Genomic DNA, 14,502 nt, shown 5'->3' on the forward strand with positions numbered 1-14,502 from the left:
ATTCCTCTGAATGCCCTTTGTACAGTACAAGTGTTTTCTCTAGGCCTCATCATAAAAATGTTCTTCCGACTTCCACCCCCCTCGAGCTGCCTTCTCTAGCCGGGGAGGGTGCACCCTGGCCGGCATGGATGAGTAGGTGCGAGGGGGGTGGATGGTACTATTATTTTGCTAATATCTCCGCGAAGCGGTGGACCCCGGGGCTGAAATTCGGGAGATCCCTAGAGGGTCGAGGGGCCTACCGTATGCGACCACCCTCGAGTTCCTGGGTGGTCCGGTTCCTTAGTTATAACGGATAAAATTCCACATTTTGGGGGGCCGTAACTCGGACCCCCGGGGTCATAGGGACATGGGCCTGTGTCGTCGGATAGAGGGCCCACTGGTCTGACTTTGTCCCGATTTTGGTGCAGTTTGGCCCCGTTTTGGCGGAGTTACAGCTTGGCAAAATGTGTGACATTTTGGTTAACATTCACCTCATGTGGTGAAATTAACCAAAATCCAACATTTTTTCTATGCATATTTCTACAGTATTATGGCATAAAATTTACAAAAATGGATTCCCCGTAGTGCCCTGAGTACAGTACAAGTGTTTTCTCTAGGCCTCATTCTAAAATTTTTCTTCCGACTTCCACCCCCCTCGAGCTGCCTTCTCTAGCCGGTTTCAAATCATCAGCTCATTAGTAGAGACTGCAAGACCTGATTTGGGTGTGTCTAATAAGGGAGACAATAAAAATGTGCAGGGCAGGGGTGCCTCCAGGACAGGTTTGAAAACCACTGCCCTAAATAGACAGACTGAGCATCGATGCAATGCGGCCACACTCTCTACGTTAGTTGGACTAAAAGCTACCGAAAAGTATTTCAGACATTGTCCTGCGCAAACTGGTTGCAAAATAGGCAGGGCACCAGAAACATCAGAGACACAACAGGGGCAGTGGGTGTGTCAGGAACCAATGGGTGTGGTGCTGTCGGCCTGGGACAAATTGGCCTTAACTGGGTGGACGTGGCTGAACGCTGAGGGTGTACGGCTGATGGCCAGATTGAAGTTGCTGTGGCAGATGTACAGGTAGCTGAGGGCCCAATCTTTCTAAACTTGGTCTTTGCCTGTCCAGCTGTGTCTGGTGGCATCTGGTAGGTATGCAACTGGTGGCTATATTGTGGAGGCACAACAGGCTGTACTCGTGCTGGAGGCAAAGCATCCAAAGCCACTGGACGTGCCTCTGGAAGGTCCAGCCCTTGCAACAGCAATGAGACCTCCTGACCTTTTAAATGGTAATTGTGTCACGTCGTAAGAGTCCTATGATTTACCTCAACTAGCTGAAGGGTTGTGTCACTCATCACCGTTCCATTGCTCAAGATTAGCTGCCGAATTCTTCTGTAATCACGAAGAATGAGATCCCATCTAGACAGAGATTCTGTCCGCTGTTTCTTGGGGCTTCGGTGGATGTTACATAACCTTATGAAAATTATTTCAACAAGCCAACAGCAATTAGGCCACTGTGCTGGAGAGCTGCTAGAACCCAAAACACACCTTTTTGTGCTTTCGACACCAGGAGTGAAGACAGCTTTCTTTTTCGGGGACCTAAAACGTCCTGTAAGTAGCCTGTCTTGATGACGAGCAGCATACACTACCCTGTCTTTATCAAATTTGTCCAGGTTCTGCCAAAAACCCACAATGGTCGCAACTTGTTGGTTGGTAAGTGTGAGGCTTGTCTGTGTGCGCAGCTCCACCAGACAGTCCAACAACGCATCCACCCGGTCCATTCCAGGAATGCAGTGCTCGTCAACAGCCTGGAAATATATAACTGTTGGTTAGGTATTTACATGCTGTTAAGTAAGTTTACTGCTTAATGGCAAATAACTAAATGAGTCACAATTCGTATAGAAAAGGAAATTTTACCATTGCTGAGGGTGTATCTAAAGGAGCCTGGACACTGAGCAGTGGTGGAGTCTGGACACTGGGCACTTGTGCAGCTACACTGGGCACTGGTGCAGCTGAAGGAGCCCGGACTCTGAGCAGTGGTGGAGCCAGGACACTGGGCACTGGTGCAGCTACACTGGGCACTGGTGCAGCTGAAGGAGCCTGGACACTGGGCACTGGTGCAGCTACACTGGGCACTGGTGCAGCTGAAGGAGTCTGGACACTGGGCACTGGTGCAGCTACACCGGGCACTGGTGCAGCTGAAGGAGCCCGGACTCTGGGCAGTGGTGGAGCCTGGACACTGGCCACTGGTGCAGCTACACTGGGCACTGGTGCAGCTGAAGGAGCCTGGACACTGGGCACTGGTGGAGTCTGGACACTGGGCACTGGTGCAGCTACACTGGGCACTGGTGCAGCTGAAGGAGCCTGGACACTGGGCACTGGTGGAGTCTGGACACTGGGCACTGGTGCAGCTGAAGGAGCCTGGACACTGGGCACTGGTGCAGCTACACTGGGCACTGGTGCAGCTGAAGGAGCCTGGACAATGGGCACTGGTGCCGCTACACTGGGCACTTGTGCAGCTGAAGGAGCCTGGACACTGGGCCATGGTGGAGCCTGGACACTGGGCACTGGTGCAGCTACACTTGGCACTGGTGCAGCTGAAGGAGCCTGGACACTGGGCACTGGTGCAGCTACACTGGGCACTGGTGCAGCTGAAGGAGCCTGGACACTGGGCCATGGTGGAGTCTGGATACTGGGCACTGGTGCAGCTGAAGGAGCCTGGACACTGGGCACTGGTGGAGTCTGGACACTGGGCACAGGTGCAGCTATATTGGGCACTGGTGCAGCTGAAGGAGCCTGGACACTGGGAACTGGTGCAGCTGGTAGAACTGGTGGACCTGAAAGGACTAAGTCATCTGATGCCACAAGATTTGCCACTGTGGCTTCCTCTCCAAAGAAATCAATGAAACCCTCATCCATTTCCACTTGCTCCTCCACATCTATCTCCTCCAGCAAATGAGAGGTCCTCTCAGAGGTAGGGCACATGTCCTCCAGGGGCTGACTATTCTGCCTCAACAAGTACTGTACTCCAATGAGCTCTCCTGAGGAAATATTTGTAACAGAAAACGTTTTTAATGGAAATTATGCAGAAATGTTTATTCAGAAATGCAGTAAATATGTTGTTGTCCACTTCTGTATGAACAATATATATCTAATTCAGAGGGTATCATAAAAAGACAGGATTACTCTATATTCTACTATGTATTTTATTTTCTCCCCTGAAACCTAGAACACAGAATAATGTACAAATATTCTGGTAGTATAATTTTTCTCTGATATGTCAAAATTACATTATTACTGTCCAAAAGCAATTGTAATTTTAACAAAAACATGCTACATCATGAGCTGCATTTATCAAAATATTTTTACCTGTGTATACTGCAGGTCGAGTGAAGCTTGGGACCAATTTCCTGCCATACAACTTATTGTAGTTCTCATTGACAGAGTAAACCAGCTCCCCTGTGTAAGAGCGCAGAGTTGAACCTTCATCTGCAACAGCAGCTTCAGCCCGGTCCTGATTCCAGCGTAATAAACCTTCCAGAAGATAAATCTGGAAGTTCAGGCTGTTTGCGCTGTTCCCTAGAAAAAGAAATAGAAAGCCAAATATTGCTTTGGGAAAATGCAAAACAGAAAATTTAATCTGCAAATATCTTGATAAACATGAATTAGTGGCAAAATGTGGTATATTCTGACATGACAAACCTGGAATAAATCTGCTTAGGTGGCAGTGAAATGATTCCAGGGATGTGGAGCCTCTGGCACAACGATAGGTTTTTAGAACCACCCCACCCTTGTTTGTAGTTCCAGTTTCAGTATAGAGCGGCACATTTGGAGGATCTTGGATACAGGTGACGTGCCGCCTCTGGACATTCCAGATGTGCTGCATTCTCACACTGTCAAGTAGTGGAACACCAAGAGCATCATTCCCCTTGCCACCCATGAGCTCTCTGATGAGCATATCAAGGAGGCGGATAGTGGTTTCTTCTCCTCGTGTTCTCCTCCTGCAGTGCTGGAGCAGCTCAGCTTTAGTTAAATGATGGTCCAGTTCTGCCTCTGTCAGTGTAGGCCAGCCCTGTTGGATGAGTTGCTCCCTTTTGGCCCGTCTCAGCAGAGTGAGATCCCCTGCATCCCACTCAAAAATACAGGATGACAGCCTAGCCATAAAAGTAGGGTACGACTGGTGGGCATCAGTGGTGCACCCTACTGCCAGACGTCGCATAAAATGCCAAATGTCTAGGCGGACGATGACATCGGGCCAGCCGCTGAACCGCCTCTTCAATTTAGTCTCTCCCACTGTCTTGCAACAATCACAGTCCACATAAATGACAGTGGGAGGATCAACACCAGCACTCCGGTATCGCTCCATGAGCCCTGCAGCCATGTGGTCTAACCCAGCCCCTTCATTCGCAGTCAGGACACTCATCAGCACCTGACCTATCTCATTGCCCACTGAGGTAAGCCAATGTGCTGTGCCTTTCGCAGGCCCGCTCAACTTCTTGGTGATCTGAAAGAAACAATAAGCATAGCAAATAATACAACAGGCATCCAAATCAGTTACACTGAAAAAAATAAAGCTCTCTCGGTCTAAAAATACATTATAGATAAGGGTACAGTCAAGTAAGCAGCTTATCTGACCTTCTTAGTTGAATCCATTTTTAAAATTGATCCATACGTGGATGTTATGCTGGCCTTTATGTGATCGAGCCTGTTGAGAATGTCCTGACTGTATACAGTGAGGAGCCATTTGTAGCTGGGTACTGAAGCAAGTGGTGGTGGCTCCTGGAAGTGCACCGGATGCAGGCCACGATTATCAAAAAAGGCCACACACTCTGATGTGTACCGAAGCGCACGTTTCAACCACTCCTCACTGTGGTTCTCTCTCGGCTGGCCGGTGATCCTCACTGGGCCATTCCCCATGCCCCTCTCACGCAGCAAGCGAAGAACCCGAATGTCACAGGCATACCTTGGAAAAAAGTATTCATTTAAGTATCTTATTGTAAGGTATCTAATTATTGTAGGAAATATTTATCAAAAAAGGTAGCACATAAGTGAAAATGACTGCAAAATAATTACTTGCGTGTGAGGATGACCCTGAATTCAGATAGATGGGCCAGGTCCAACTGCTGCAGCACAGCATGACTCCAGGACAGGTAGCTGGTTCTACACCTGGTGCAGATCAGGGTCTCTGTCACCAGGTTGCAGTATCTGTCAATGTCTAACACCTGTCGTACCCTCCTGTGCAGTCCACCACCACACAGCTGTTGCGTGGCAAAGGCAGGGTTAGTACACTGGAGCCGCACCTTCCACAGCTTATATGGCATCCAGAGCAAGAGACGCTGTGAAAAAAATCAGGTGTTGGAGCTTGGTGGTACAACAGGGCTGGTGGAGGGGGGTGATACCACAACTGTAGGTTTTCACGCAGCTCCAGCTTTCCCTTTGCACCAACCCTAAAAAGTGCTTCCGACACCCACTTCTGGTCTTGCTGTGGCATTGTCTGTGGCCACAGAAGGGGGAGATCTTCTGGCTGAGATGAGACCTGCTGATATTATCAACAACACTGGTTTAAATAAAAGCTAAGAGAGCATTAAATGATGAAGACATCTATATATTTTGAATGAACAAAAGAAGGAACATGAACTAACGTGGAAGCAATCAAAGTCCTCGAGACAGTGTGAAAGGCTAACGAATGCAAGTTGGCCTCTTAATTGACCTAAAAATGGGGCTGTATCTAACATGTAGAGGGATGTTAGGGAGGACAGCTGAAACGGTCAGATGTCACTTAGACCAGCGGGTCTCAATTCAAGTCCTCGCGCCCCCTGCTCTTCACATTTTGTAAGTTTCTTGTATAGCTTCAGACATTTGTTCCATTCGAACGTAAGTGCCCTGAGAACTGGACATCACATGACATCCCTCCGTGATTCAAGTTCAAAGCGTATGTATATGTTCAATTCATAGTGAGTAATACAGTGGTGTATCGAGGTATACAGAGGTAAATGATGTCACACTTCTCCATGTGTGAAGAATTTGCGCAGCACAAATCCGTGAACCAATGTTCCAAAGTGAAGTATACTTTGACGGATTTCCCCTGCTCAGGGAGTGGGGAGCAATGAACACTGTGTAGGGACCATGTCAATCGCTAGGAGCTCACTTCTAATGAGCTGATTATCTGAATCAGGTGTGCTAACAAAGAGAGACATGCAAAACATGCAGACCTGGGGGAAGCGAGGACTAGAATTGAGAACCGCTTCCTTAGACTTTAAGTCAGTGTGAGCAAAAGAGGTGAGAAGTTGTGTGCATGACCCGAGTGTTCCAAGGTAGCCTACATAATACAAGAATCCATACACATGCATACTGAAGTAACAAGACCGAGAAGGTCCTTAAACACAAAAGCTTAATCTCTTTGTAAATTCGACAACATAATCTCGGCCAGTGCAAAGGAGCAAGCCCAGAGGAGGGACAGCCTCTTTGCATCAAACCCGTCATTCCCAGCTATGCTCATCATTCTTGAAAGGCCAGGGGAATTAGCTCAAATGGTAGAGCGCTCGCTTAGCATGCGAGAGGTAGTGGGATCGATGCCTGCATTCTCCAAGTTGGCTCCTGCCCTTTTACTCACACATCCCTAGATCAGTGGTTTTCAATCCTGTCCTGGAGGCATCCCTGCCCTGCACATTTCGCATTTCCCCTCATCTAACACACCTGTTTCAAATCATCAGCTCATTAGTAGAGACTGCAAGACCTGATTTGGGTGTGTCTAATAAGGGAGACATACAAAATGTTCAGGGCAGGGGTGCCTCCAAGAAAGGTTTGAAAACCATTGCCCTAAAGAGACCGACTGAGCGTTGACGCAATGCTGCCACACTCCCACGTTAGCTTTTTTTGGGCTCACAGCTGCCAAAAAGTATTTCAGACATGGTCCTGTGCAAATTGGTTGCAAAACAGTGCCATATTACGCACAGTTCCCTAAAACAGTGGTTTTCAAACCTGTCCTGGAGGCACCCCTGCCCTTCACATTTTGAATGTTTCCCTCATCTAACACACCTGTTTCAAATCATCAGCTCATTAGTAGAGACCGTGAGACCTTATTTGGGTGTGTCTAATAAGGGAGACAATAAAAATGTGCAGGGCAGGGGTGCCTCCAGGACAGGTTTGAAAACCACTGCCCTAAAGAGACAGACTGAGCATCGATGCAATGTGGCCACACTCTCTACGTTAGTTAATTTTTTTGGACTAAAAGCTGCCGAAAAGTATTTCAGACATTGTCCTGCGCAAACTGGTTGCAAAATAGGTCCCACCGAGATTTGAACTCGGATCACTGGATTCAGAGTCCAGAGTGCTAACCATTACACCATGGAACCTTAACTGGTGCAGCTGTTGCTCACAGGGCTACAAACACTGGCACCATCGCCAAGCTAGTGCTGTTTTATCTTTTCCTGCGGCAAGAAAGCACACAGGCTCCACCGAGATTCGAACTCAGATCGCTGGATTCAAAGCCCAGAGTGCCATTACACCATGGATCGAAACTGCTTGGTTGGAGGCCAACTTGGAAACAGATAGCTCTCTGGCTGTGGGGAAGCAGTTATACAGAGAGGTTGGAACCCAGTGATTATTGGTCAATGGCCCGCCTCAAAAAAGGGAAAAGTGTGGGAGATGTTGCCGAAACCCGGGATTGAACCAGGGACCTTTAGATCTTCAGTCTAACGCTCTCCCAACTGAGCTATTTCAGCTACAACAAACCTCTGCTTAGCAAGCAGGGATTTCAGTGAGATCACCCTACTCTTTGTCGGAGCTGAAGAGCACAGCAGAGATGAGCCCCCAGACAATAAAAACAGCTGTCCAGTATGGGGATCAAACCCACGACCTTGGCGTTATTAGCACCACGCTCTAACCAGCTGAGCTAACCGGCCTGTCTTAGCCAGCCGTGTCTGCCTGATCGGAAAAAACCTGCCATAATGTTTGTGAATGCAATGAGACAATAAAGCTTAACATTTTAACCTGAACAAGGGCTCGTCCGGGATTTGAACCCGGGCCCTCTCGCACCCAAAGCGAGAATCATACCCCTAGACCAGACAGTGTGAAAGGCACTGACAAGAAGGCCCAAAGACAAGAAAAAATAGCTATTTCAGCAACAATAAAAGAAGGAACATGAACTAACGTGGAAGCAATCAAAGTCCTCGAGACAGTGTGAAAGGCTAACGAATGCAAGTTGGCCTCTTAATTGACCTAAAAATGGGGCTGTATCTAACATGTAGAGGGATGTTAGGGAGGACAGCTGAAATGGTCAGATGTCACTTAGATTAGCGGGCCTCAATTCCAGTCCTCGCGCCCCCTGCTCTTCACATTTTGTAAGTTTCTCGTATAGCTTCAGACATTTGTTCCATTCGAACGTAAGTGCCCTGAGAACTGGACATCACATGACATCCCTCCGTGATTCAAGTTCAAAGCGTATGTATACTTTCAATTCATAGTGAGTAATACAGTGGTGTATCGAGGTAAATGATGTCACACTTCTCCATGTGTGAAGAAGTTGCGCAGCACAAATCCGTGAACCAATGTTCCAAAATGAAGTATACTTTGACGGATTTCCCCTGCTCAGGGAGTGGGGAGCAATGAACAGTGTGTAGAGACCATGTCAATCACTAGGAGCTCACTTCTAATGAGCTGATTATCCGAATCAGGTGTGCTAACAAAGAGAGACATGCAAAACATGCAGACCTGGTGGGAGCGAGGACTAGAATTGAGAACCGCTTCCTTAGACTTTAAGTCAGTGTGAGCAAAAGAGGTGAGAAGTTGTCTGCATGATCCGAGTGTTCCAAGGTAGCCTACATAATACAAGAATCCATACACATGCATACTGGCGTAAAAAGACCGAGAAGGTCCTTAAACACAAAAGCTTAATCTCTTTGTTAATTCGACAACATAATCTCGGCCAGTGCAAAGGAGCAAGCCCAGAGGAGGGACAGCCTCTCTGCATCAAACCCATCATTCCCAGCTATGCTCGTCATTCTTGAAAGGCCAGGGGAATTAGCTCAAATGGTAGAGCGCTCGCTTAGCATGAGGAAGGGGTCCAATCTTTGAGCCCCGCACGCAAGCGAAAAAGACGCAGAACACGTGAAAACGCCAAAGGATTTCCCCTGCGGCAATACTCGGGGTATATGTTTCTGCGTTTTGAAGAGTTGTTATTACATGTGAAACAATTCTACCCTCCGCGGCCTGGATTCGAACCCGTGCTCTCTCAGATGAGCCGTGACGTCATATGTCCACGACGTGTATTGTTAAGCGTGCAATAAACCGAGACTTTTATTTTGTTATCTATGACATACCATTGATTGCTTTTATACTACATAGATTTGTGTGAGTGTGTGTGTGTATTATTAAAAAAAACTTTTTCATGTTTGTGTTTAAATAGAATTAATAAAAAACGTTTCTTCAAATATGTTTTGTGTGTGTGGATATGATTTGATTGATATGATTTAGCAGATTTTTTTTTATCTGATCAAAAAAATGTTCTATTAAAATGAATACAAACACATACACACAATATAAAAAGAACAATATAAAAGAGTGGGCCCAAGTAATATATACAAAATGTTTTATTAAAATGAACACACACATACATACACACAATATAAAAAGGACAATATGATAAGAGTGGGCCCATATAATATAAACAAAATATATACAGGACAGATATAATGTACTTGTATAAAAAAAATATGAAAAGAGTGGGCCCATATAATATAAACAATATATATATATATATATATATATATATATATATATATATATATATATATATATATATATATATATATATATATATATATATATACAGGAAAGATATTATGTACTACTTATATTAAAAAAAAATATATGAAAAGAGTGGGCCCATATAATATATACAAAATATACACAGGAAATAAATTATTTACTATGGAGGCGGAGTTTGTCATTTATTTTGCCTGCCGCTGTTCTGCCAACCAATCATCTAAAGTTTTTCCATTAGAGGAGCGTGAGCAAAATGTGGCATTCCCATATCGGCTATGACCAAACTCTTTAGTTTTGGGCTGCCCACATTCGCTGCACTTGTTAAAAGTTACCCCTCGCACATACTTCCTCTTATGGACTCCGCTTTCCGTCTCCAGGGCCCGCCGGAGCCTGTTCCTCTGGGTGTAACGGGACACAGAAGCAGCAGGCGCTGGAGCAGGCGCTGGAGCAGGCGCTGGAGCAGGCGCTGGAGCAGGCGCTGGAGCAGGCGCTGGAGCAGGCGGAGCTGGGCCTGGACCGGATGTCAAAGCACCAGAAGATGAAATCTCCATCGACACAGTCATGTCTGGGTTAAGGACTAGTGTGCCTAACAGTGACCCAGGTGCTGAAATGGGCTGCACAACTCCTGCTGCTGTGGGGACGGGTGCGATAGGGCACTCCCTTTTGGCAGCAGTGGGCCGGCGACCCGGTCGCAGAATTGGAGCCTGTCCTTCTCGATTTGGCGGAAGGATAAATTGATGTTTTGGGCCTGATGTTGATGGCACGTCATCCAATTTTTCCCTCGGCAGAGGAAGCTGCGTATCAGCCACATCAATTGGGTCAGATGGAGTCAGTCCCTGGGCGAGGACACTCATTTCCTGATTCTTCTGCTGACGTTGAAACCTGAAAGTAAATTACTTGTAAAATATATATATATATATATATATATATCTCATGTGTGTGTGTGTGTGTGTACAGAAGTATTCAGTTCCCTGGAACCAAATAATGTGCCTTGCTTACCACTGAATGAGTGTCCTCTGGTTCAGCTCAAACAGCTGGATCATTGTTTCATCCATCAGCCTTCGACTGTTAAGTACCAGGTCTCGGATGTGGTGGTAATCTGAAAGGATTTTAGACCACCTGGGGATGCAAACTCCAGCCTTCTTGGTCGGTGACTTGTGTAAAGCACACAGCTTCATACAAATGGCCTCAACCAAGCGGCTGGTGCTGGGCCACTGTGCTGGACCCCCAGGATGTCCAATCAGACACCGTTTCACACTCTCCACACCCGGTGTGACTCCGGACCGCTTCGGTGCCTTAAAGCGCCCATGTGTCAGCTGAGGCTGATGTCGAGGCTGATAGTTGACCCGCTGTTTATCAACGTCAGGGAGAGCTGTCCACAGCTGGATGGCCTCTGTCACCTGCAGGTTGGAGAGGTAAGGAGCCTCACGAAGACCCACCAGGAAACCAGCCAGATCCTGGACCTTGTCCCACCCAGCGATGCCATCAGGTCCAATGACTTCTCCCTAGTAAATGCAGATTAGTGTTATTATACACTTTCAGTCAAAAGCCTTTGAACAGAAATATTTTTTTACATTTTTTAAAGAATTCTGCTCAACAAGCCTGTATGGATACATTTGGCCTTTTTTTGTTTGTTTTTAGTTAAGACTCTCAATGTTTTTTTTATAAAAAAAAAAAGTAATTATTGTTACATTTTAGAAAATATCAATTATTTCTTGGTAAATGCAGTTTTCCATATCTCCACAACAATTTGGTAACAATTTTTACAATTAAAATGTGTGTGTGTTATTATGTGTTAATACCAAATATAAATGTAAATAGTTTAATCATTATTTTCATTCATAGGACCCAGAAACCATGATTTCTTAGACAATAAACACATCATTGTTGACAGTAGCATAGCTTAATTAGCTGACGGTCGATAAATTTAACTTATCTGGTCATTTATCATGTGAAAAGTTACAGGTTCACAGGTACTGAAGAAAGCATGAACTGTACATGCTAGCTAGCTATACTGACACGATTCATTTTCCAAAATTACACACTGTATATGAACAAATAATGACCAGTTTTCAATGAATGAAGTAATAGCCTTACCTTTAACAAAGATGACAACAACGGCGATTGGTCAAAAGGAGGCCACAGGAGAGAAACGCGATTGATCAAAAGTAAGCCACGGAAGAGAAACGCGATTGGTCAAAAGTAAGCCACAGGCGAAACGCGATTGGTCAAAAGTAAGCCACAGGCGAAACGCGATTGGTCAAAAGTAAGCCACAGGCGAAACGCGATTGGTCAAAAGTAAGCCACAGGCGAAACGCGATTGGTCAAAAGTAAGCCACAGGCGAAACGCGATTGGCTCATGTGGGCTTTGTGCTTACTTTGGCTCAGTCGGTGGGAAGCAGTAGGCGCAAGCGAGAGGTAGCGGGATCGATGCATTCTCCAAGTTGGCTCCTGCCCTTTTACTCACACATCCCTAGATCAATGGTTTTCAATCCTGTCCTGGAGGCATCCCTGCCCTGCACATTTCGCATTTCCCCTCATCTAACACACCTGTTTCAAATCATCAGCTCATTAGTAGAGACTGCAAGACCTGATTTGGGTGTGTCTAATAAGGGAGACATACAAAATGTTCAGGGCAGGGGTGCCTCCAGGAAAGGTTTGAAAACCATTGCCCTAAAGAGACCGACTGAGCGTTGACGCAATGCTGCCACACTCCCACGTTAGCTTTTATTGGGCTCATAGCTGCCAAAAAGTATTTCAGACATGGTCCTGTGCAAATTGGTTAAAAAACAGTGCCATTTTACGCACAGTTCCCTAAAGCAGTGGTTTTCAAACCTGTCCTGGAGGCACCCCTGCCCTTCACATTTTGAATGTTTCCCTCATCTAACACACCTGTTTCAAATCATCAGCTCATTAGTAGAGACCGCGAGACCTTATTTGGGTGTGTCTAATAAGGGAGACAATAAAAATGTGCAGGGCAGGGGTGCCTCCAGGACAGGTTTGAGAACCACTGCCCTAAAGAGACAGACTGAGCATCGATGCAATGCGGCCACACTCTCTACGTTAGTTAATTTTTTTGGACTAAAAGGTGCCGAAAAGTATTTCAGACATTGTCCTGCGCAAACTGGTGGCAAAATAGGTCCCACCGAGATTTGAACTTGGATCACTGGATTCAGAGTCCAGAGTGCTAACCATTACACCATGGAACCTTAACTGGTGCAGCTGTTGCTCACAGGGCCACAAACACTGGCACCATCGCCAAACTAGTGCTGTTTTAGCTTTTCCTGCAGCAAGAAACACAAAGTCTCCACCGAGATTCGGACTCAGATCGCTGGATTCAAAGCCCAGAGTGCTGACCATTACACCATGGAACCGAAACTGCTTGGTTGGAGGCCAACTTGGAAACAGATAGCTCTCTGGCTGTGGGGAAGCAGTTATACAGGGAGGTTGGAACCCAGTGATTTTTGGTCAATGGCCCGCCTCAAAAAAGGGAAAAGTGTAGGAGATGTTGCCGAAACCCGGGATCGAATCAGGGACCTTTAGATCTTCAGTCTAACGCTCTCCCAACTGAGCTATTTCGGCTACAACAAACCTCTGCTTAGCAAGCAGGGATTTCAGTGAGATCACCCTACTCTTTGTGTGAGCTGAAGAGCAGAGCAAAGATGAGCCCCCAGACAATAAAAACAGCAGGCCAATATGGGGATCGAACCCGCGACATTGGAGTTATGAGCACCACACTCTAACCAGCTGAGCTAACCGGCCTGGCTTAGCCATCCATGTCTGCCTGATTGGAAAAAAATCTGCCATAATGTTTGTGAATGCAATGAGACAATAAAGCTTCACGTTTTAACCTGAACAAGGGCTCGTCCGGGATTTGAACCCGGGACCTCTCGCACCCAAATCGAGAATCATACCCCTAGACCAACAAGCCTTCTTTCCCTAAGCCAAGAAAAAAGAGCTATTCCAGCATCAATAAAAGAAGGAACATGAACTAACGTGGAAGCAATCAAAGTCCTCAAGACAGTGTGAAAGGCTAACGAATGCAAGTTGGCCTATTAATTGACCTAAAAATGGGGCTGTATCTAACATGTAGAGGGATGTTAGGGAGGACAGCTGAAACGGTCAGATGTCACTTAGACCAGCGGGTCTCAATTCCAGTCCTCGCGCCCCCTGCTCTTCACATTTTATAAGTTTCTTGTATAGCTTCAGACATTTGTTCCATTCGAACGTAAGTGCCCTGAGAACTGGACATCACATGACATCCCTCCGTGATTCAAGTTCAAAGCGTATGTATATGTTCAATTCATAGTGAGTAATACAGTGGTGTATCGAGGTATACAGAGGTAAATGATGTCACACTTCTCCATGTGTGAAGAAGTTGCGCAGCACAAATCCGTGAACCAATGTTCCAAAGTGAAGTATACTTTGACGGATTTCCCCTGCTCAGGGAGTGGGGAGCAATGAACACTGTGTAGGGACCATGTCAATCGCTAGGAGCTCACTTCTAATGAGCTGATTATCCGAATCAGGTGTGCTAACAAAGAGAGACATGCAAAACATGCAGACCTGGGGGGAGCGAGGACTAGAATTGAGAACCGCTTCCTTAGACTTTAAGTCAGTGTGAGCAAAAGAGGTGAGAAGTTGTCTGCATGACCCGAGTGTTCCAAGGTAGCCTACATAATACAAGAATCCATACACATGCATACTGGCGTAACAAGACCGAGAAGGTCCTTAAACACAAAAGCTTAATCTCTTTGTAA

The 14,502-nt window shown here is 46.2% G+C and overlaps 6 non-coding genes across 6 annotated transcripts; all 6 read right to left on the reverse strand.

Annotated features, from left to right (window-relative positions):
- Window positions 1–7,260: 7,260 nt before the first annotated feature.
- Window positions 7,261–7,332, reverse strand: trnaq-cug (transfer RNA glutamine (anticodon CUG)). Its single transcript has one exon. It is a non-coding gene; the product is annotated as a tRNA-Gln (tRNA).
- A 296-nt stretch (window positions 7,333–7,628) lies between these two features.
- trnaf-gaa (transfer RNA phenylalanine (anticodon GAA)) lies at window positions 7,629–7,701 on the reverse strand. The gene has a single exon. It is a non-coding gene; the product is annotated as a tRNA-Phe (tRNA).
- Window positions 7,702–7,807: 106 nt separating this feature from the next.
- Window positions 7,808–7,881, reverse strand: trnai-aau (transfer RNA isoleucine (anticodon AAU)). Its single transcript has one exon. It is a non-coding gene; the product is annotated as a tRNA-Ile (tRNA).
- Window positions 7,882–12,879: 4,998 nt separating this feature from the next.
- On the reverse strand, window positions 12,880–12,951 carry trnaq-cug (transfer RNA glutamine (anticodon CUG)). The gene has a single exon. It is a non-coding gene; the product is annotated as a tRNA-Gln (tRNA).
- A 300-nt stretch (window positions 12,952–13,251) lies between these two features.
- On the reverse strand, window positions 13,252–13,324 carry trnaf-gaa (transfer RNA phenylalanine (anticodon GAA)). The gene has a single exon. It is a non-coding gene; the product is annotated as a tRNA-Phe (tRNA).
- A 277-nt stretch (window positions 13,325–13,601) lies between these two features.
- On the reverse strand, window positions 13,602–13,673 carry trnap-ugg (transfer RNA proline (anticodon UGG)). The gene has a single exon. It is a non-coding gene; the product is annotated as a tRNA-Pro (tRNA).
- Window positions 13,674–14,502: the final 829 nt, after the last annotated feature.

Source organism: Carassius carassius, chromosome 8 (genome assembly GCF_963082965.1).
Source record: "Carassius carassius chromosome 8, fCarCar2.1, whole genome shotgun sequence".
In the NCBI taxonomy this organism is placed as follows: domain Eukaryota; kingdom Metazoa; phylum Chordata; class Actinopteri; order Cypriniformes; family Cyprinidae; genus Carassius; species Carassius carassius.